This window comes from Cherax quadricarinatus, chromosome 98, assembly GCF_038502225.1.
Source record: "Cherax quadricarinatus isolate ZL_2023a chromosome 98, ASM3850222v1, whole genome shotgun sequence".
Taxonomy (NCBI): Eukaryota; Metazoa; Arthropoda; class Malacostraca; order Decapoda; family Parastacidae; genus Cherax; species Cherax quadricarinatus.
In genome coordinates, this window is record NC_091389.1 from 10,890,144 (window position 1) to 10,913,918 (window position 23,775).

General features: G+C 43.7%; 1 long non-coding RNA gene across 1 annotated transcript; it reads left to right on the top strand.

Annotated features, from left to right (window-relative positions):
- The first annotated feature begins 1,239 nt into the window (after positions 1-1,239).
- Positions 1,240-19,544, top strand: LOC138855535 (uncharacterized). Its single transcript, XR_011394775.1, has 3 exons — positions 1,240-1,364; positions 5,452-5,525; positions 18,788-19,544. It is a non-coding gene; the product is annotated as an uncharacterized lncRNA (long non-coding RNA).
- The last annotated feature ends 4,231 nt before the right edge of the window (positions 19,545-23,775 follow it).

A 23,775-nucleotide genomic window follows, 5' to 3' on the forward strand; every position in this document is an offset into this window, starting at 1 on the left:
CTTTCCTGTACTGAAGAGGTACACAGTTCAGGGTGAAAAAGCTTACAGGAAGGGAGTTTGCATTTTCCTGTTGTCATATGGGCATGGCATTTCCTAGGGTGGTCATAGTTGCACGTCCCATCTGTTTTTCCAGATTTCCCATGCCAGCAGATACCAAGTGCATAGTATGTGCACAGGCTTGGTTTCCGTTTGCCTTGGGTTTCTGTGACTGTATTCCCTGTTGGTGCATGTTTCCCTGTCTTACTTCTATCCTCCCTAGCACCAACAATGGAGCTCCCACCAGTTGTTTTTGGTAATATATGCTCACTAGTAGTGTATATAAGTGTATATAAGAGTGTATGTAAGTGTTACTTAAGTTAACAACAGATGGCAGCAGCAGTAGTGTATATAAGTGTATATAAGAGTGTATATAAGTGTTACTTAAGTTAACAACAGATGGCAGCAGCAGTAGTGTATATAAGTGTATATAAGAGTGTATATAAGTAGTGTATATAAGTGTATATAAGAGTGTATATAAGTGTATATAAGTAGTGTATATAAGTATATAAGAGTGTATATAAGTGTATATAAGTAGTGTATATAAGTGTATATAAGAGTGTATATAAGTGTATATAAGTAGTGTATATAAGTGTATATAAGTAGTGTATATAAGAGTGTATATAAGTGTTACTTAAGTTAACAGATGGCAGCAGTAGTGTATATAAGTGTATATAAGAGTGTATATAAGTGTTACTTAAGTTAACAACAGATGGCAGCAGTAGTGTATATAAGTGTATATAAGAGTGTATATAAGTGTTACTTAAGTTAACAACAGATGGCAGCAGCAGCAGTAGTAGTGTATATAAGTGTATATAAGAGTGTATATAAGTGTTACTTAAGTTAACAACAGATGGCAGCAGCAGCAGCAGTAGTGTATATAAGTGTATATAAGAGTGTATATAAGTGTCACTTACTTAAGTTAACAACAGATGGCAGCAGCAGCAGTAGTAGTGTATATAAGAGTGTATATAAGTGTCACTTAAGTTAACAACAGATGGCAGCAGCAGCAGCAGTAGTAGTGTATATAAGTGTATATAAGAGTGTATATAAGTGTTACTTACTTAAGTTAACAACAGATGGCAGCAGGAGCAGTAGTAGTGTATATAAGTGTATATAAGAGTGTATATAAGTGTTACTTAAGTTAACAACAGATGGCAGCAGTAGTGTATATAAGTGTATATAAGAGTGTATATAAGTGTCACTTACTTAAGTTAACAACAGATGGCAGCACTTGTGCCTCAGTTTCGCTCAACATTTTACTCTCAATATTTGGAGACATTTTTCTGGACTTTCCTGGGCATTATAGAGGCTTTAAAGGTGCCCAGGTGAGCCATGTTATATATCTGTTATATTAATGGGGTTTTATGGGGTAATTGGGGGTTTTAGGGGCCCAATTGATTGTTTGTTGGGGGCCCCCATGATGTGTATGTTGGTCCAGGGTAGTGGAGCTGGGCCCCCATGATGTGTGTGTTGGTCCAGGGTAGTGGAGCTGGGCCCCCATGATGTGTGTGTTGGTCCAGGGTAGTGGAGCTGGGCCCCCATGATGTGTGTGTTGGTCCAGGGTAGTGGAGCTGGGCCCCCATGATGTGTGTGTTGGTCCAGGGTAGTGGAGCTGGGCCCCCATGATGTGTGTGTTGGTCCAGGGTAGTGGAGCTGGGCCCCCATGATGTGTGTGTTGGTCCAGGGTAGTGGAGCTGGGCCCCCATGATGTGTGTGTTGGTCCAGGGTAGTGGAGCTGGGCCCCCATGATGTGTGTGTTGGTCCAGGGTAGTGGAGCTGGGCCCCCATGATGTGTGTGTTGGTCCAGGGTAGTGGAGCTGGGCCCCCATGATGTGTATGTTGGTCCAGGGTAGTGGAGCTGGGCCCCCATGATGTGTATGTTGGTCCAGGGTAGTGGAGCTGGGCCCCCATGATGTGTTATGTTGGTCCAGGGTAGTGGAGCTGGGCCCCCATGATGTGTATGTTGGTCCAGGGTAGTGGAGCTGGGCCCCCATGATGTGTATGTTATGTTGGTCCAGGGTAGTGGAGCTGGGCCCCCATGATGTGTATGTTGGTCCAGGGTAGTGGAGCTGGGCCCCCCATGATGTGTTATGTTGGTCCAGGGTAGTGGAGCTGGGACCCCATGTTGTGTTTGTTGGTCGAGGGTAGTGGAGCTGGGCCCCCATGATGTGTATGTTATGTTGATCCAGGGTAGTGGAGCTGGGCCCCCATGATGTGTATGTTATGTTGATCCAGGGTAGTGGAGCTGGGCCCCCATGATGTGTATGTTATGTTGATCCAGGGTAGTGGAGCTGGGCCCCCATGATGTGTATGTTGATCCAGGGTAGTGGAGCTGGGCCCCATGATGTGTATGTTATGTTGATCCAGGGTAGTGGAGCTGGGCCCCCATGATGTGTATGTTATGTTGATCCAGGGTAGTGGAGCTGGGCCCCCATGATGTGTATGTTGATCCAGGGTAGTGGAGCTGGGCCCCCATGATGTGTATGTTGGTCCAGGGTAGTGGAGCTGGGCCCCCATGATGTGTATGTTGGTCCAGGGTAGTGGAGCTGGGCCCCCATGATGTGTGTGTTGATCCAGGGTAGTGGAGCTGGGCCCCCATGATGTGTGTGTTGATCCAGGGTAGTGGAGCTGGGCCCCCATGATGTGTATGTTATGTTGATCCAGGGTAGTGGAGCTGGGCCCCCCATGATGTGTATGTTATGTTGATCCAGGGTAGTGGAGCTGGGCCCCCATGATGTGTATGTTATGTTGATCCAGGGTAGTGGAGCTGGGCCCCCATGATGTGTATGTTGATCCAGGGTAGTGGAGCTGGGCCCCCATGATGTGTATGTTGGTCCAGGGTAGTGGAGCTGGGCCCCCATGATGTGTATGTTGGTCCAGGGTAGTGGAGCTGGGCCCCCATGATGTGTGTGTTGATCCAGGGTAGTGGAGCTGGGCCCCCATGATGTGTATGTTATGTTGATCCAGGGTAGTGGAGCTGGGCCCCCATGATGTGTATGTTGATCCAGGGTAGTGGAGCTGGGCCCCATGATGTGTATGTTATGTTGATCCAGGGTAGTGGAGCTGGGCCCCCATGATGTGTATGTTATGTTGATCCAGGGTAGTGGAGCTGGGCCCCCATGATGTGTATGTTGATCCAGGGTAGTGGAGCTGGGCCCCCATGATGTGTATGTTGGTCCAGGGTAGTGGAGCTGGGCCCCCATGATGTGTATGTTGGTCCAGGGTAGTGGAGCTGGGCCCCCATGATGTGTGTGTTGATCCAGGGTAGTGGAGCTGGGCCCCCATGATGTGTGTGTTGATCCAGGGTAGTGGAGCTGGGCCCCCATGATGTGTATGTTATGTTGATCCAGGGTAGTGGAGCTGGGCCCCCCATGATGTGTATGTTATGTTGATCCAGGGTAGTGGAGCTGGGCCCCCATGATGTGTATGTTATGTTGATCCAGGGTAGTGGAGCTGGGCCCCCATGATGTGTATGTTGATCCAGGGTAGTGGAGCTGGGCCCCCATGATGTGTATGTTGGTCCAGGGTAGTGGAGCTGGGCCCCCATGATGTGTATGTTGGTCCAGGGTAGTGGAGCTGGGCCCCCATGATGTGTGTGTTGATCCAGGGTAGTGGAGCTGGGCCCCCATGATGTGTGTGTTGATCCAGGGTAGTGGAGCTGGGCCCCCATGATGTGTATGTTATGTTGATCCAGGGTAGTGGAGCTGGGCCCCCCATGATGTGTATGTTATGTTGATCCAGGGTAGTGGAGCTGGGCCCCCATGATGTGTATGTTATGTTGATCCAGGGGAGTGGAGCTGGGCCCCCATGATGTGTATGTTGATCCAGGGTAGTGGAGCTGGGCCCCCATGATGTGTATGTTATGTTGATCCAGGGTAGTGGAGCTGGGCCCCCATGATGTGTATGTTGATCCAGGGTAGTGGAGCTGGGCCCCCATGATGTGTATGTTGATCCAGGGTAGTGGAGCTGGGCCCCCATGATGTGTATGTTGATCCAGGGTAGTGGAGCTGGGCCCCCATGATGTGTATGTTATGTTGATCCAGGGTAGTGGAGCTGGGCCCCCATGATGTGTATGTTGATCCAGGGTAGTGGAGCTGGGCCCCCATGATGTGTGTTGATCCAGGGTAGTGGAGCTGGGCCCCCATGATGTGTATGTTGATCCAGGGTAGTGGAGCTGGGCCCCCATGATGTGTATGTTGATCCAGGGTAGTGGAGCTGGGCCCCTATGATGTGTATGTTGATCCAGGGTAGTGGAGCTGGGCCCCCATGATGTGTGTTGATCCAGGGTAGTGAAGCTGGGCCCCCATGATGTGTTATGTTGATCCAGGGTAGTGGAGCTGGGCCCCCATGATGTGTATGTTGATCCAGGGTAGTGGAGCTGGGCCCCCATGATGTGTATGTTATGTTGATCCAGGGTAGTGGAGCTGGGATCTTGATCCAAGGTGCTGGAGCTGGGATCTTGATCCAAGGTGCTTGATCCAGTTTAGTACAATGATATTAATTAAGAAGTTATAGGTATAATTTACTTAATGTCTGTTATATCCAGGTTCGTTATATCCAGGTTCGTTATATCCAGGTTCGTTATATCCAGGTTCGTTATATCCAGGTTCGTTATATGAAGGTTCATTGTATCAAGATTCGTTATATCCAGGTTTGATATATCAAGGTTCGTTATATCAAGGTTTGTTTTATCCAGGTTCTTTATATCAAGGTTTGTTATATTAAGGTTCTTATATCAAGGTTCATTATATCAAGGGTTTGCTGTAAGAAAGATGATATGTCATTATTGCTTTGAGCTCCAGGGCCACCTGTAGGGCCACCTGTAGGGCTGTGTAGGGCCACCTGTAGGGCTGTGTAGGGCCACCTGTAGGGCTGTGTAGGGCCCTCTGTAGGGCTGTGTAGGGCCCTCTGTAGGGCTGTGTAGGGCCACCTGTAGGGCTGTTTAGGGCCCTCTGTAGGGCTGTGTAGGGCCCTCTGTAGGGCTGTGTAGGGCCATCTGTAGGGCTGTGTAGGGCCACCTGTAGGGCTGTTTAGGGCCACCTGTAGGGCTGTTTAGGGCCACCTGTAGGGCTGTGTAGGGCCACCTGTAGGGTCATGTAGGGTTTAAGGCTCACCTGGTGAGGGTCTAGGGCCTCCTCTAGGGTTGTGTAGGGTTTAAGGTGAGGGTTTATGGGGAGTTTAGCACAGCTTAGGCTCGAAAAGTTCGGATTAGCAATAAACTTTTCAAGAAAGCTGCTTATTTTTTCACTTTCCGGCACAAGTCGTCCTCGTAATTCCTGTAAATTATATCATCCAAAAAATTAAATATAATTCCGCCATTTTTTAAAAATTGTAACCTACTGGAAAATAATATTTACGTCTTTGTAAATTATTTTTTGTTTGGTTAAGTGAGTTTTTGTTTTGTAATTGCAGAGGAGAAATGGGATAAGTGTGCGGCACGTCGCAGTGTTGCTGTGAGGACAGTGTTGCATCACACATGTCAACTGGTACGTAATCGGTCATAATTGTTGCATCACGCAAGTAGACTGGTACGTACAGCCTCTCCTCACTCAGTGACGTACTCGTTTACTGACGGCTCAGACTTACGACAGGCTCTCTGACCAGTATTCATACCTAAATAATGTATATTAGAGCTAATTTCCTCTATTCTGTTTATTACAATATACAGTACACTACTGTATAAACATTTAAAAATATACCAGAAATATTATAAATGATGCAAAGGTGACATTAAAACAACAATAAGATGGTTGACACAAACCCACCACCATTATAGTATGATCCTCACTTAGCCACAAATTTGTTTACGGACGTGGTCTTAGGAACGGAACTCTGTCTTGAAGTGAGGAGAGGCTGTACTCAGTTGTAATTGTTGCATCATGCAAGCCAGCTGGTACATACTCGGTCGTAATTGTTGCATCATGCAAGTCAACTGGTACGTACTCGGTCGTAATTGTTGCATCATGCAAGTCAACTGGTACGTACTCGGTCGTAATTGTTGCATCATGCAAGTCAACTGGTACATACTTGGTCGTAATTGTTGCATCATGCAAGCCAGCTGGTACATACTCGGTTGTAATTGTTGCATCATGCAAGCCAGCTGGTACGTACTCGGTCGTAATTGTTGCATCATGCAAGTCAACTGGTACGTACTCGGTCGTAATTGTTGCATCATGCAAGTCAACTGGTACGTACTCGGTCGTAATTGTTGCATCATGCAAGTCAACTGGTACATACTTGGTCGTAATTGTTGCATCATGCAAGCCAGCTGGTACATACTCGGTCGTAATTGTTGCATCATGCAAGTCAACTGGTACGTACTCGGTCGTAATTGTTGCATCATGCAAGTCAACTGGTACGTACTCGGTCGTAATTGTTGCATCATGCAAGTCAACTGGTACGTACTCGGTCGTAATTGTTGCATCATGCAAGTCAACTGGTACGTACTCGGTCGTAATTGTTGCATCATGCAAGTCAACTGGTACGTACTCGGTCGTAATTGTTGCATCATGCAAGTCAGCTGGTGCATACTCAGTTGTACTTCAGGTGTCCCATAGCTGGGTTGGTATTGCACTCAGCTCTCACACACTGGAGTCCATAGTTCGATCCCTGGTACAGCTGGAAACATTAGGATGCGTTTCCTTAAGACACTTGCTGACTGGTGTGGGTCACATCCTGGGTATTAGTGGACTGGTGTGGGTCACATCCTGGGTGTTAGTAGACTGGTGTGGGTCACATTCCTAGTGTGAGTGAACTGGTGTGGGTCACATCCTGGGTATTAGCAGACTGGTGTGAGTGGCATCCTGGGTGTTAGCGGACTGGTGTGGGTTGCATCCTGGAAACAAAATTGACCTGATTTGCGGGAAATTCTCTGCATAACAAGGGGCTTTCTACATAGTAGTATGTCGCTGATGTCAGCTATGGTCTGTATAAGTTGTACCATGTACAGTGGAACCTTGGTACTAGAACTTAACTTGTTCCAGAAGGCTGTTCGAGTGCCGAACGAATTTTTCCCCACTAATTTTCTTGTTGGTTTGTTGTTATCACTAACCTTGACTCACGAAATCGTAATGACACAATTGCAAACAAACCATACCACGGGCGGGATTTGAACTTGCGGTCAGAGAGTCTCAAAACTCCAGTTTTGAGGCTCTCTGACCGCGGGTTCAAATCCCACCTGTGGTATGGTTTGGATCACTAGTCTTCTTAGGCCCCATGGTGACTTTTTACAAATAATATAAAAAGAAAAAAAAAATGAGAAGAAGCATGAAATAGTTTGCAGCAAAATTCTGGCAGGTCATGTTTGTTTGGTCGAGTGCCGAGCAAACGGTCAACTACCGGCATTCGAACAAAGTGTTCGAATAAAGAATTGTTCGAGTAGGGAGCTGTTGGAGTACTGAGGTTCCACTGTACTTGCAGAAATAAATATTATTATTATAACATGTCAGTGACGTCAGTTATGTCTGTATTAGTTATATTCTTGTAGAAATACAGTGGACCTACGGTTAACGATATTTTTTCACTCCAGAAGTATGTTCAGGTGCCAGTACTGACCGAATTTGTTCCCATAAGAAATATTGTGAAGTAGATTAGTCCATTTCAGACCCCCAAACATACACGTACAAACGCACTTACATAAATACACTTACATAATTGGTCGCATTCGGAGGTGATCGTTATGCGGGGGTCCACTGTAGACGGAAGGAGAGAGAGTATAGAAACCATCTACAGTTGTAGCCTCAGATGACTGTGTCAGGGAGCGACTGATAGCTTTGCGATGCTCGCATTTCTGTTCCTTGTGGCCGGTGTGAGGCTCTTGATCCAAGGAGCATCAACTGACTTTCCCTTGGATTGACCCTGAGGGCCTCTCAGTTTGCATGGAACCAGCAGTAACAGCCTGCTTGATCAGACCCTGATGCACCGTGAGGCCTGGTCACAGACCGAGCCGTTGGGGTGTTGACCCCTATGGGTTTAGCACTCCCTCATGAATAATAATTGTAAACCTACTCATTGTAATTTGTACAAATGTATATTTAAAAATGATAATAATTATTATTATTTTTAGTCATATATTATTGTATTTTAATCTAAAATATCAAAATTTTTAATAAAAAATTGAAATTTCTTAAAAAATGCTCAAATTTTTTTCCAAAAACATGAAAATATTACATAATATTAATTTTCTTCATTATTATTATTATTATTATTATTATTATTATTATTATTATTATTATTATTATTATTATTATTGAGTGGATTCAGATCCTCCCCTGACATCTCCTACAAATATTTATATTAAAAACGTCGAACAGCGAAGAAAGACTTGATAAGAACACCATAAACAATCGCAGATTCTCGAAATATACGTATTTTGTCTCTGTCTGTTATTGTAACAGGAAAATGTTATTAGTTGTTATCGAGGATGTTTGCCGGTGTGGCCGGTGATAACAGCATCCTGGGCCCCGGTGCACACCAGGTCCAGTACTGGGCTCCGGTGCACACCAGGTCCAGTACTGGGCCCCGGTGCACACCAGGTCCAGTACTGGGCCCTGGTGCACACCAGGTCCAGTACTGGGCCCTGGTGCATACCAGGTCCAGTACTGGGCCCTGGTGCATACCAGGTCCAGTACTGGGCCCTGGTGCATACCAGGTCCAATACTGGGCCCCGGTGCACACCAGGTCCAGTACTGGGCCCCGGTGCACACCAGGTCCAGTACTGGGCCCTGGTGCATACCAGGTCCAGTACTGGGCCCCGGTGCACACCAGGTCCAGTACTGGGCCCCGGTGCATACCAGGTCCAGTACTGGGCCCTGGTGCATACCAGGTCCAGTACTGGGCCCTGGTGCATACCTGGTCCAGTACTGGGCCCTGGTGCATACCAGGTCCAGTACTGGGCCCCGGTGCACACCAGGTCCAGTACTGGGCCCCAGTGCACACCAGGTCCAGTACTGGGCCCCGGTGCACACCAGGTCCAGTACTGGGCCCCGGTGCACACCAGGTCCAGTACTGGGCCCCGGTGCACACCAGGTCCAGTACTGGGCCCTGTGCACACCAGGTCCAGTACTGGGCCCCGGTGCATACCACCAGGTTCAGTACTGGGCCCCGGTGCACACCAGGTCCAGTACTGGGTCCCGGTGCACACCAGGTCCAGTACTGGGCCCTGGTGCATACCAGGTCCAGTACTGGGCCCCAGTGCACACCAGGTCCAGTACTGGGCCCCGGTGCACACCAGGTCCAGTACTGGGCCCCGGTGCACACCAGGTCCAGTACTGGGCCCCGGTGCACACCAGGTCCAGTACTGGACCCCAGTGCACACCAGATCCAGTACTGGGCCCCAGTGCACACCAGGTCCAGTACTGGGCCCCGGTGCACACCAGGTCTAGTACTGGGCCCCACCCGTAGTAGTATTATTAGCAAATGCTAAACCCGTAAGGTTTGTAGAGCATCTGTGGAATTATTATTGATTTTATCTAGCGTTTCAGGGCACTGTATGACCCTATGATTATAATAATGATAATATGTATTGATAAGATTAAGATTATGATTTTTATTTTGACAAATTACATGGTCGTACAGAAGAATATAATAGTTGGATGTACACACCAGAATCTCCCCTTCATATGCAGAGTATTTTGAGCAAACTTAAAGATTAACTTAAGAATAGTAGGGCAATAATACCTAGTTTATATGGTCATTAGATGAGTTACAGTGAGTACAGAAGAACTGAGTATTATATCAGGTGATGCTATATTGTTTTGTTAAGTCTTGTAGAGACTTATTACAGTATAATCATAGCATAATGTATAATAATAATAGTATAATAATACTATACTGTAATAATAATATTAATAATAATAATAATAATAATAATAATAATAATAATCAAGGCCCCCAATGTCAAAGACCTGGGAGTGATCATGTCGGAGGATCTCACCTTCAAGGACCATAACATTGTATCAATAGCATCTGCTAGAAAAATGACAGGATGGATAATGAGAACCTTCAAAACTAGGGAGGCCAAGCCCATGATGACACTCTTCAGGTCACTTGTTCTATCTAGGCTGGAATATTGCTGCACACTAACACCACCTTTCAAGGCAGGTGAAATTGCTGACCTAGAAAATGTACAGAGAACCTTCACGGCGCGCATAACGGAGATAAAACACCTCAATTACTGGGAGCGCTTGAGGTTTCTAAACCTGTATTCCCTGGAACGCAGGCGGGAGACATACATGATTATATACACCTGGAAAATCCTAGAGGGACTAGTACCGAACTTGCACATGAAAATCACTCACTACGAAAGCAAAAGACTTGGCAGACGATGCACCATCCCCCCAATGAAAAGCAGGGGTGTCACTAGCACGTTAAGAGACCATACAATAAGTGTCAGGGGCCCGAGACTGTTCAACTGCCTCCCAGCATACATAAGGGGGATTACCAACAGACCCCTGGCAGTCTTCAAGCTGGCACTGGACAAGCACCTAAAGTCGGTTCCTGACCAGCCAGACTGTGGCTCGTACGTTGGTTTGCGTGCAGCCAGCAGCAACAGCCTGGTTGATCAGGCTCTGATCCACCAGGAGGCCTGGTCACAGACCAGGCCGTGGGGGCGTTGACCCCCGCAACTCTCTCCAGGTAAACTCCAGCGAGCTGTATGAATGTTGAATCAATTTTTCCCATGAGAAATAATGTAAATTGGATTAATTCGTTCCAGATCCCAAAAAATTACCAATTACAAAACATTAGATAAAAATATTGCTTATCTAAACCTGTATAATAATATTTGCATGTATAAAATCATACATAAAAACTATAAAAGAAATAAATACATGAAATAAATGAAAATTTACCTGAACTTGACTGAGGAGTTGATGGCGTAAGAGGAAGGTGGAGACATGTTATTGTTTGGAAAGGTTGTCACCTTTCATGAGTGTGACTTAGGTCTCGAGATACTCTCCAGATAGGGAGCCAAGGCCGGGTCATCACTACTTGGAAAAGACCCGGGCCGGGAGAGTACCCACGAATAAGAAAAAAAAAACTTTCATGAAAACAGGTTACTGCCTGTCCGGTGTTTTTTCTCTTTTCTGTCTCTGTGCTGTAGCACTTGAACATGATGGGGATTCGCTAGCATTTGGTTTTTATTTCTTTGCTGAAGATGCTGTCCAATGTTGTCTGATTGTGACGACTTTTCAAAATTTTTCTGAAGTGGTCGACAACATTGTCATTGAACAGGTTGATGCTACTATTCACAACAGTAATGTTAAGATGTCATTTTTCCACCAGGCTTCCCCTCAAGGAAGGTTCCTTGATGTTGGTGAGGGGCTCTTGATTTAGGGAATTGGATCTGTGCTCCAGTTCCCCGAATTAAGCCTGAATGCCTTCTACATCCCCCCCAGGCGCTGTATAATCCTCTGGGTTTAGCGCTTTCCCTTTGATTATAATAATAATAATCCACCAGGCTCTATGTTTGAGCCCAATGGTAACACAGTTCCTTAAAAACTTGTTGAGGAATAAATCCCTCAGTGTCTGTATAGGTTTTAAATTCCTTAACAGACTTTTCCGCCTCATCTGTGTTAGCACTGGCAGCCTCCCCATGCTTTACTGCACTATGAATTCCATTTCTCTTTTTAAACTTATCAAACCAGCTCCTACCCGCCTTAAATTTATCACTTTTCCGCGCACTTTCCCTGGGGTGTCTCATTATATAACTGCTTTGCTTTTTTACAAATTATTTCAGAAACACTGTCACCGGCCAATTGATTTTTGCTGATCCACACCAATAAAAGTTTTTCCAATTCTTCAGTCATCTATGATCTTTTCACAGCAAGAATTTTCACTCCTTTCGCCACATAAGCCTCTTTTAATCCTCTTTATTTTTCAATATGGACTATGTGGTGTATTTTGCCATATATTAACCCTTTGAGGGTTTCAGCCGTACTAGTACGGCTTACAACCCAGGGTTTTTGATGTACTAGTATGCCTAAATTCTAGCGCCTTCAAATCTAGTAGGAGAAAGCTGGTAGGCATACATATGAAAGAATGGGTCTATGTGGTCAGTGTGCACGGTATAAAAAAAATCTTGCAGCACACAGTGCATAATGAGGAAAAAAAAACTTTGACCATATTTTTGGAATGAAACAGCGACTTTGCAGTGTATTTTTGTATGGTATTTATTGTTGTATTCTAGTTTTCTTGGTCTCATTTTATAGAATGGACGACATATTACAGAAATTGAGATGATTTTGACTGGTTTTACAATGAAAAGTACCTTGAAATTGAGCTCGAAGTAGCAGAAATGTTTAATTTTTACCAAAGTTCAAAAGTAAACAAATCATGCCAAGCATCCAATACACATCAACTGGTGAGTCTAATATTCTTTCACAAGTGCGCTGATATTATTATACCATTTCTACACTAGTGCAGTAGTCTGCATAACAGTAAATCTTATTTTTTTTTGTAAGAATAAAAATTCAAAGTGGAAAACCAAAGAAATATAAGAGGGGCGTGGGGATGTGACTAACGAACAGAGAACTTGTTATTTTAGTGCCAGGAATGTCTGTCTTGTTTATTCTGGACCCTATTTGGAAATTGGCATATTTTGAAATTTGTGTGAAATTGGCAAAATTGCTAAATTCTGACCACTGATTTGGATAGTTGAAATCAGTAAATGGGTGGTTTCTTGTACTCATTCAATAGAAAAAAATGGAGTTCTAGAGAAATAGTTATGATTTTTGTCGACTAGTAAACTGGAATTGGTCGAAAATAGGGCTCAAAGTGGGCAAAATTGCCGATGAGTAAACATCGTCGAGACCACTAAGTTCGCGAGAGCATAATTCCGTAAGTTTTCCATCAAATTTCATACTTTTGGTGTCATTATGATCGGGAAAAGATTCTCTATCTTTTCATAAGAAAAAATAATTTTTTTTTTTAAATTTGGCCGACCCTGAGAACAAGTCTCGGAGAGGGCCTGTCGACCCTCAAAGGGTTGAGTGGCCAGGTCCGACGTGTTCCAATTTCCCACTTTGCAGTGAGTTCTTTTTTCACTTTAACTGTTGTTTTCACTGCTTTCCTTTTAGGTTTGTTTGGATTACTACTTTTTGGAGGGCATGATTACTTATTTTCAATACAGCCTCTCCTTAACAACAAGGTTCCATTCCTAAGTGTAAATTGGTAAGTGAGTTGTTTAAGTGAGGAGCATCTGTACTGGTAGTGGGTTTGTCTCAACCATCTTTACATATTTGTAAAGATAAACATATTTGTACAGGTAAACAAGTACGTCGCTAAGTGATGAGAAGCTGTATAAAGATGTATGAATATTGAGGTTCCACTTTATTGTAAGTCCGAGTCGTCGGTAAACAGTACGTTGCTAATAGCGCTTAGCAACGTACTCGTTTACTGATGACTCAGATTTACAATGGGCTCTCTGACCAGTATGTATACCTAAATAATGTATATTAGAGCTGATTTCCTGTATTCTGTTTATTACAATATACAGTACACTACTGTATAAACATTTAAAAATATACCAGAAATGTTATAAATGATGCAAAGATGATATTAAAACAATATCAAAGATGGTTGACACAAACCCACTACCATTATAGTATGCTCCTTGCTTAGCAATGAATTTATTTACCAATGAGGTCTCAGGATCAGAACTCTATCGTTAAGTGAGGAGACGCTATATAGGGATGTATGAATATTGAGGCTCCACTCTATTGTAATACAGTGGACCCTCGCCTAACGATATTAATGCGTTCCTGAGAGCTCGACGTTAGGCGAAATTATCGTTAGGCGAATTAATTTTCCCCATAAGAAATAATGGAAATCAAATTAATCCATTCCTGACACCCCAAAGTATGAACAAAAAAAAAATTTTTATCACATGAAATATTAATTTTAATACACACAAACTGAAGAAGACATGCACAGTTACATGACACTTACCTTTATTGAAGATCTGGTGATGATTGATGGGATGGGAGGAGGGGAGAGTGTTGATGGTGTTAGTGTTTAGAAGGAGAATCCCCTTCCATTAGGACTTGAGGTAGCAAGTCCTTTTCCGGGGTTACTTCCCTTCTTCTTTTAATGCCACTAGTACCAGCTTGAGAGTCACTGGACTTCTGTCGCACAACATATCTGTCCATAGAGGCCTGTACCTCGTTCCTTTATGACTTTCCTAAAGTGTTTCACAACATTGTCAGTGTAATAGTCACCAGCACGGCTTGCAATAGCTGTGTAAGGGTGATTTTCATCAAAAAAGGTTTGCACTTTAAGCCACTTTGCACACATTTCCTTAATCTTAGAAGTAGGCAACTTCTTCAATTTCTCTATCCCCCTCCTCCGAAGCAGTTTCCTCAGGTCTGGCCTCTTGCTGATGAAGATGATCTAGCAGCTCATCAGTGGTTAGTTCTTCACTGTCCTCCACCACTAACTCTTCCACATCCTCCCCACTAACCTCCAACCCCCAAGGACTTCCCCAATGCCACAATGGATTCCTCAGCTGGCATAGGATTCTCAGGGTTAGCCTCAAACCGTTCAAAATCCCTTTTGTCTACACATTCTGGCCACAGTTTCTTCCAAGCAGAGTTCAAGGTCCTCTTAGTCACTCCCTCCCAAGCCTTACCTATAAGGTTTACACAATTGAGGATATTAAAGTGATCTCTCCAGAACTCTCTTAGAGTCAATAGAGTTTCTGAGGTCACTACAAAGCACCTTTCAAACAGAGCTTTTGTGTACAGTTTTTTGAAGTTTGCAATGACCTGCTGGTCCATGGGCTGCAGGAGAGGAGTGATATTAGGAGGCAAAAACTTCACCTTAATGAAGCTCATTTCCGCCGAAAGTCGCTCTGCCACGTCTGAAGGATGACCAGGAGCATTGTCTAATACCAGGGGGCACTTAAGGTCAAATTTCTTTTCAATTAGGTAATTTTTCACAGTGGGGGCAAATGCATGGTGTAAAAAGTCATAGAAAAAGTCCCTAGTGACACATGCCTTACTGTTTGCCCTCCACAGCACACACAAATTAGCCTTGACGACATTGTTTTTCCTGAACACTCTGGGAGTTTCAGAGTGATACACCAATAAAGGCTTCACTTTGCAATCACCACTAGCATTGGCACACATCAACAGAGTAAGCCTGTCTTTCATAGGCTTATGTCCTGGGAGTGCCTTTTCCTCCTGAGTAATGTAGGTCCTGCTTGGCAATTTCTTCCAAAACAGGCCTGTTTCGTCATAATTAAACACTTGTTCAGGTTTCAATCCTTCAGCCTCTATGTACTCCTTGAATTCATGCACATATTTTTCAGCTGCTTTGTGGTCCGACTGTATAGCCCTTGTGGCTTAGCGCTTCTTTTTGATTATAATAATAATTTGTGGTCCGAACTGGCAGCTTCGCCATGCCTTATCACACTATGTATGCCACTACGATTCTTAAATCTCTCAAACCAACCTTTGCTGGTCTTAAATTCACTCACATCATCACTAGTTGCAGGCATTTTTTTAATTAAATCCTGATGCAACTTCCTAGCCTTTTCACTTATGATCACTTGAGAGATGCTATCTCCTGCTATCTGTTTTTCGTTTATCCACACCAATAACAGTCTCTCAACATCTTCTATCACTTGCAATCTCTATTTCGAAAACAAAGTTGCACCTTTGGCAAGAACAGCTTCCTTGATTGCCGTTTTCTTGGCCACAATAGTAGCGATGGTTGATTGGGGTTTACTATACAGCTCAGAGACACGCACTCCACTTTCATACTTAGCAATGATCTCTTTCTTCATATCCATAGTAATTCTCACCCTTATTCCTGTAGGGTTGGCACTAGAAGCTTTCTTGGGGCCCATGGTGACTTATTTTGTAGGTGAAATCACTAAAAACGCTGTGATAATACGAAATGCTCCGATTGTATGCTTGGATGCGACCGTGGAGGCTGGCTTTTAAACACTGGCACCCACGGAACAAGTGAGGCTGGCTCAGGCCGCACGTGGACACGTCTCGGACGAATCGCGTTGAGCGAGTTTTTTAGCGCTAGGCGAGGCAAAATTTTTGCATTAAAATGTATCGCTAGGCGGATTTAACGTTATGTGATGCCATCGTTAGGCGAGGGTCCACTGTATAGTATTGTAATATTGTAGTATTGTAATATAGTATTGTAGGTAAACATTGGGATAATAAAGTGATTTTTTTTTGCTGTTTTGGGGAACTTTATTCTGATTGGATGAACACTCGGGAAGTGTCACTTTTAGGCTGTTATATGATTGGCTGAGTGTTTTGCTTTACCCTAGTTATTAGTCATTGTTGTAAAAGTTACAACTTGTCTTGATTGATGGTTTGTGTCATCATCAGTCAACCTTGTCATTGATATCTTGTGACTCATTGATGTTCTTACTTTGACAGTGCCATCACCATCTTAAAGTTGTAAATATGTACTCCCCAGAGTGGAGGAGATAGGGATACATGATAATATATACCTGGAAGGTGCTGTCCACTGTCATAACAACTTACTGGAGTGAGAGATATGGGAAGAAGTAAAAAATAAATTTAGTGAAAAGCAGAGGTACTTTGAGCATAATAAGAGAGCACTGTATCAACATGCATGGACCAAGACTGTTCAACATCTTACCAGAAGATATCACAAACACTGCTGGAATAAGTGTACAAGTTATCAAGAGGAAACTGGACAAGTATCTTCTCACTTTTTCTCTCTAGGTTGGAATATTGCTGGATACTAACGGCCCCTTTCAAGTTAGGCAAAATTGCAGACCTGGAGAATATGCAGAAAATTTTCACTGCATGTATAAGTACAATAAAGCACCAAAATTACTGGAAACAGTTAACCCATAAACGGTCCAAGCAGATCTATGTTCATATGCGTAGTGCTCCAAAAGTAGGTCTACGTTTTTTTTACATATTTTCAAATATAACAAAAAAGAAACGTAGATCAAAGTTTTTTACACATTTTCAAATGTAAAAAAAAAAAGATCTACTTTTTTTACATACTTTCAAATGTTGAAAAAACGTATATATACGTTTGGACCGTTTACGGGTTAAAGTCCCTTGACCTGTACTCCCTGGAACGCAGGAGAGAAAGATACATGATAATATACACTTGGAAAATCCTAGAGGGACTAGTACCAAATCTGCGTACAGAAATCACTCCCTACAAAAGCAAAAGACTTGGCAGGAGATGCAACATTTCCCCGATGAAAAGCCGGGGTGCCACGAGTATGCTAAGAGACAACACAGTAAGACTGTACCACTGCCTCCCAGCATATATAAGGGGATTACCAGATGAATGGTTCACAGAACCGACACGTTGATGAATTAGACACATGTGCAACTCTTGGGTATCTTTATTAAGGAAACGTTTTGCAACACAACCACTGTGTTGCGAAACGTTTCCTTAATAAAGATACCCAAGAGTTGCACATGTGTCTAATTCATCAAGGGGATTACCAGTAGACCCCTGTCTGTCGTTAAGAGGGAGCTGGACAGACAGCTCAAGTCAGTACCTAACCAGTGGGGCTGTGGTTTTCACGTTGGTTTGTGTAACAGCCTGATTGATCAGGCCCTGATCCACCACAAGGCCTGGTCATGGAGTGGGCTGTGGGGGCATTGACCCCTAAAACACCCTCAAGGTATACTCCAGGTTCCAGATCAACTAGGCTGTGATAGATATGTGGACCAGCAGGCCACCAGCAGCAACAAACTGGCTGATCAGACAAAGTGAGTCATGTGAGCAGCGCACTGGCTTGGTGGTTGTCATTATGAGTTACCTGCTCACTAATGAATTAAAAAAGGGCGTGGCATTCATTGCTGACGTGCGTGTCAGTTGGATTAAGGTCACACGACTGGAAGATGTGGCCATTAAATTGTTGTACTGACAGGGTTGTGGTTGTGGGGGGTTGAGACATAGCTCCTGGTCATCTCCCCTACTTCTGTTAGGCTGCCGCACTTACTAATATATCACTGTTTCACTGATTATATCAGTGTAATATATAATTGTGTTTCAGTGATTATATCACTGTTTTAGGGAGTATGTCAGTGTGATGTATAGCACTGTTTTAAAGAGTATATCAGTATAATATATCACTAAGAGAGTATATCAGTATAATATATAACTAAGAGAGTATATCAGTATATTATTGTTATGTTTTTAAAATAGAGTCACGAGGAAGTAAGAAACCCATGGACAGTATTGACTTAAAATATCATATTCGCATTCGACTTACGATGGTTCGTTGGAATGTAACACCGTGGTAAGTCAAGGACCACTTGTGTTTGTACACAACGTACAGGTCCACATCCCTTTATCCGAAACCCTTGGAACCAGTATTTTTTCGAATTTCAGAATTTTTCGAAGCTCAAAATGATTCTCAACGCTGCCACACGGCAGTATGACCCAGCACCGAGATGAAAGTGCCATAAGTCGAAAATATTGTAAGTCAAGTTGAATATGATTATATGCTAAATAAATAAATAAATAAATAACTACTGCCACTGAATAAGTGAATAAATAATTATTGTAACTAAATACCATTATTGAAATTGATAAATGAATACAAGTTATGGACTTGTTGCCTTCATGTTGGGTAATTATCTTAAGTTTCACCTCCAAAGTAACTGCCGCCGCACCATCGTAAAGTTGGAATATGCTAAGTTGAACCATCGTAAGTCGAGCAGCACCTCTAGTTTTATTCAGGGTTGTGGAAGAAGTTATAAATATGAATTATTTTATCTTGCAGAGTGTGGTGAAGGTTGAACGCCAAGAGACCTTCACTCTTCACCCAGGTGAGTACCTTTGTAATGTTAGGTACACTCAGGTGACACCTTTGTAATATGTACACCCAGGTGAAACCTTTGTAATATTATGCACACCCAGGTGACACCTTTGTAATACGTACACCCAGGTGAAACCTTTGTAATGTTAGGTACACTCAGGTGACACCTTTGTAATATGTACACCCAGGTGAAACCTTTGTAATATTATGCACACCCAGGTGACACCTTTGTAATACGTACACCCAGGTGAGACCTTTGCAATATTATGTACACCCAGGTGAGTACCTTTGTAATACGTACACCCAGGTGAGACCTTTGTAATGTTAGGTACACTCAGGTGAGACCTTTGTAATATTATGTACACCCAGGTGAGACCTTTGTAATATTATGTACACCCAGGTGAGTACCTTTGTACTAATGTTCATGGTTGTCATCATGTTCCATTACCGCATAATTAACCGCACAAGTCAAGATAACAGTAACAGTAATATACAACCTCTGCCACTAAATAAACAATCCCAGTTAGATCATTAACTAGTCACACACTGTAACTAGTTACATTAATCATTTACACTAGTCACACATTAACTAGTTAATGCTCCAAGTTGTACTGAAACATTGACACAAGTTACATCTATGTACAGGTTATTTGTGTACGGAACCAGATTAAGATTTTGTAGGTCCCTGGGCTACAGGTACTGTGAGGCCACTGGGCTACAGGTACTGTGAGGCCACTGGGCTACAGGTACTGTGAGGCCACTGGGCTACAGGTACTGTGAGGCCACTGGGCTACAGGTACTGTGAGGCCACTGGGCTACAGGTACTGTGAGGCCACTGGGCTACAGGTACTGTGAGGCCACTGGGCTACAGGTACTGTGAGGCCACTGGGCTACAGGTACTGTGAGGCCACTGGGCTACAGGTACTGTGAGGCCACTGGGCTACAGGTACTGTGAGGCCACTGGGCTACAGCCCTGGAGGTCTTGCAGCTGGCAGAGGCCCCTGGGCTGCAGCCCATAAACTCCATTAACAAACTTTTGGCTAATCTTTTCAACATATCACTACAAACTGGCATGGTGCCTGATAAGTGGAAAATGGCAAATGTGATATCTATTTTCAAAGCAGGTGACAGGTCCTGAGCTTTGAACTATAGACCAATAAGCCTAACCTCCATAGTGGGAAAAGTTATGGAATCAATAATTGCAGAGGCAGTTCGTAGTCATCTTGAACGGCATAAATTGATTAATGAATCTCAACATGGCTTTACAAAGGGGCGTTCCTGCCTTACAAATTTACTAACTTTTTTTTCACTAAGGTATTTGAGGAGGTAGATCATGGTAATGAATATGTTATTGTGTATATGGACTTAAGTAAGGTTTTTGACAGGGTCCCACATCAGAGGAAAATTAAGGCACATGGAATAGAGGAGAAATGTTTTCCTGGATAGAGGCATGGTTGACAGATAGGCAGCAGAGATTTTGCATAAATGGGGAGAAATCAGAGTGGGGCGTGTCACGAGCAGTGTTCCACAGGGATCAGTGTTGGGCCCCTTGTTCACAATTTACATAAACGACATAGATGAGGGAATAAATAGCGACATAAGCAAGTTTGCTGATGACACCAAAATAGGCCGTTGAATTCATTCTGACGAAGACATTAGAGCACTCCAGGAAGATTTGAATAGTAATGCAGTGGTTGGAGAAGTAGCAGATGAAGTTCATTATGGACAAATGCGAAGTTCTGAGTGTTGGACAGGGAAATAACCATGCCACACACAAACTAAATAATGTAGATCTTAGTACAGTGGACCCCCGCATAACGATATTAATCCGTTCCTGAGAGCTCATTGTTATGCGAAATTATCGTTATGCGAATGAATTTTCCCCATAAGAAATAATGGAACCATACCCCCGGCCGGGATTGAACCCGCGGTCATAGAGTCTCAAAACTCCAGCCCGTCGCGTTAGCCACTAGACCAGCTAGCCACAATAAGATTCATCCAACTAGGTATATTTCTACACCATAGGAAGGTTAGCACAGGCACCTCTGTGACCACAAATGCAGGCTGGAGTTTTGAGACTCTATGACCGCGGGTTCAATCCCGGCCGGGGGTATGGTTTATTTGCAATCGTGTCATTACGATTTCTTGAGTCAAATAATGGAAATCAAATTAATCCGTGCAAGACACCCAAAAGTATGAAAAAAAAATTTTTACCACATGAAATATACATTTTCCTACACACAAAGAGAAGGATACATGCACAATAGTAGAGTAGTACATGCACAATATATATTGTGCATGTACTAGTCTACTAAATGAAGAATAAATGACACTTACCTTTATTGAAGATGCAGCAATGACTGATGAGACACTGTGTCCTGGGAGTGCCTTTTCCTCCTGAGTACTGTAGGTCCTGTTTGGCATTTTCTTCCAGAACAGGCCTTATCACACTGTGTATGCCACTACGATTCTTAAATCTCTCAAACCAACCTTTGCTGGCTTTAAATTCACCAATATGAGCACTAGTTCCAGGCATTTTTCCCTGTTCACCTGGGTGTTAGTCGACTGGTGTGGGTTGCATCCTGGGAGACAAGATTAAGGACCCCAATGGAAATAAGTTAGACAGTCTTCGATGACACTGACTTTTTTGGGTTATCCTGGGTGGCTAACCCTCTGGGGTTAATTGTTTCTTGGTATTCTCAATAAGCCACACCAACAACGGTGCTACAGCAGCAGCAGCAGCAGCTGACAGTGCTACAGCAGCAGCAGCAGCTGACAGTGCTACAGCAGCAGCTGACAGTGCTACAGCAGCAGCAGACGGTGCTTCAGCAGCAGCAGCAGCTGACGGTGGTACAGCAGCAGCAGCTGATGGTGCTACAGCAGCAGCAGCAGCTGACAGTGCTACAGCAGCAGCAGCAGCAGCTGACAGTGCAGCTACAGCAGCAGCAGATGGTACTACAGCAGCAGCAGCTGATGGTGGTACAGCAGCAGCAGCAGCTGACGGTGCTAAAGCAGCAGCAGACAGTGCTACAGCAGCAGCAGACAGTGCTACAGCAGCAACAGCAGCAGCTGACAGTGCAGCAGCAGCAGCAGCTGACAGTGCTACAGCAGCAGCAGACGGTACTACAGCAGCAGCAGCTGACGGTGGTACAGCAGCAGCAGACGGTACTACAGCAGCAGCAGCAGCAGCTGACGGTGGTACAGCAGCAGCAGCTGATGGTGGTACAGCAGCAGCAGCTGATGGTGCTACAGCAGCAGCAGCAGCAGCTGACAGTGCTACAGCAGCAGCAGCAGCAGCTGACAGTGCTACAGCAGCAGCAGCATCAGCAGTTGACCATGGTACCACAGTATTTCGATAATATTTCTCACCCTTTTTACCACAGGGTTGGCACTAGAAGCTTTCTTGGGGCCCATGGTCACTTATTTTGCAGATAAAAATCACCAAAAACGCTGTAATAATACGAAATGTTCCGATTGTATGCTTGGATGTTACCGCGGAGGCTGGCTTGTAAACAATGCCACCGGCGGAACATGTGAGGCTGGCTCAGGCCGCACATTAGATGCGTCTCGGACGAATAGCGTTGAGTGGGTTTTTTAGCGGTATGCGAGGCAAAATCTTAGCGATAAAATGTATTGGTATGCAGATTTAACGTTATGTGATGCCAACGGTATGCAGGGGTCCACTGTATTACTGATTGCAAAAAAGATTTAGGCATTCTAGTTAGCAGTAATCTAAAACCAAGACAACAGTGCATAAGTGTTCGCAATAACGCAAACAGAATTCTTTGCTTCATAGCAAGGAGCATAAATAATAGGAGTCCTCAGGGTGTTCTTCCTTGGTTAGGCCTCATTTAGATTATGCTGCTCAGTTCTGGTCACCGTACAGTGGACCCCTGGTTAACGATATTTTTTCATTCCAGAAGTATGTTCAGGTGCCAGTACTGACCGAATTTGTTCCCATAAGGAATATTGTGAAGTAGATTAGTCCATTTCAGACCCCCAAACATACATGTACAAACGCACTTACATAAATACACTTACATAATTGGTCGCATTAGGAGGTGATCGTTAAGCGGGGGTCCACTGTATAGCAGAATGGATATAAATGCTCTGGAAAATGTACAAAGGAGGATGACAAAATTGATCCCATGTATCAGAAATCTTCCCTATGAGGATTGACTGAGGCCCTGAATCTGCACTCTCTTGAAAGGCGTAGAATTAGGGGGGATATGATTGAGGTGTATAAATGGAAAACAGGAATAAATAAAGGGAATGTAAATAACGTGCTGAAAATATCTAGCCAAGACAGGACTCGCAGCAATGGTTTCAGGTTGGAAAAATTTAGATTCAGGAAGGATATAGGAAAGCACTGGTTTGGTAAGAGTTGTTTATCGTCATAGAAACTAAAACGTTGTGTAGTTTTAAAAATGAGTTAGATAAATGCATGAGTGGGTGTGGGTGGGGGTGACTTGACCTGACTAGGTTTGATCAATGGCTTAAGCCGGTAGGTGACTTAGACCTGCCTCACATGGGCTAGTAGGCCTGCTGCAGTGTTTCTTCTTTCTTATGTTCTTATATTTATATATTTATTTATTTATTAATTTGAACATGATACAGTAAAGTACAAGGAATACAGTTATTACAGTGTAACATGCCAAAGCCCCTTGTATGCAGCACATTATGGGCAGCTTAAAATTAACTTAAGATTAACTAAGCAATGATATATTCAGTGGTACAAAAATTATTGTCAAACAGATAACAATTTAGTACAAATGAGTATTACAAAGACAGGTCATATGGTCATTTACTGTGTTGCTGTGTAATCACTAGAATGGAGTATTATGTTAGGTAATGAAGTTAAATAATAACAAAGTTTGACTGGGTCACAGGTTGACATTTATGAGATACAATAATGAGATACATATATGAGATACATACATATAATCCCGCTC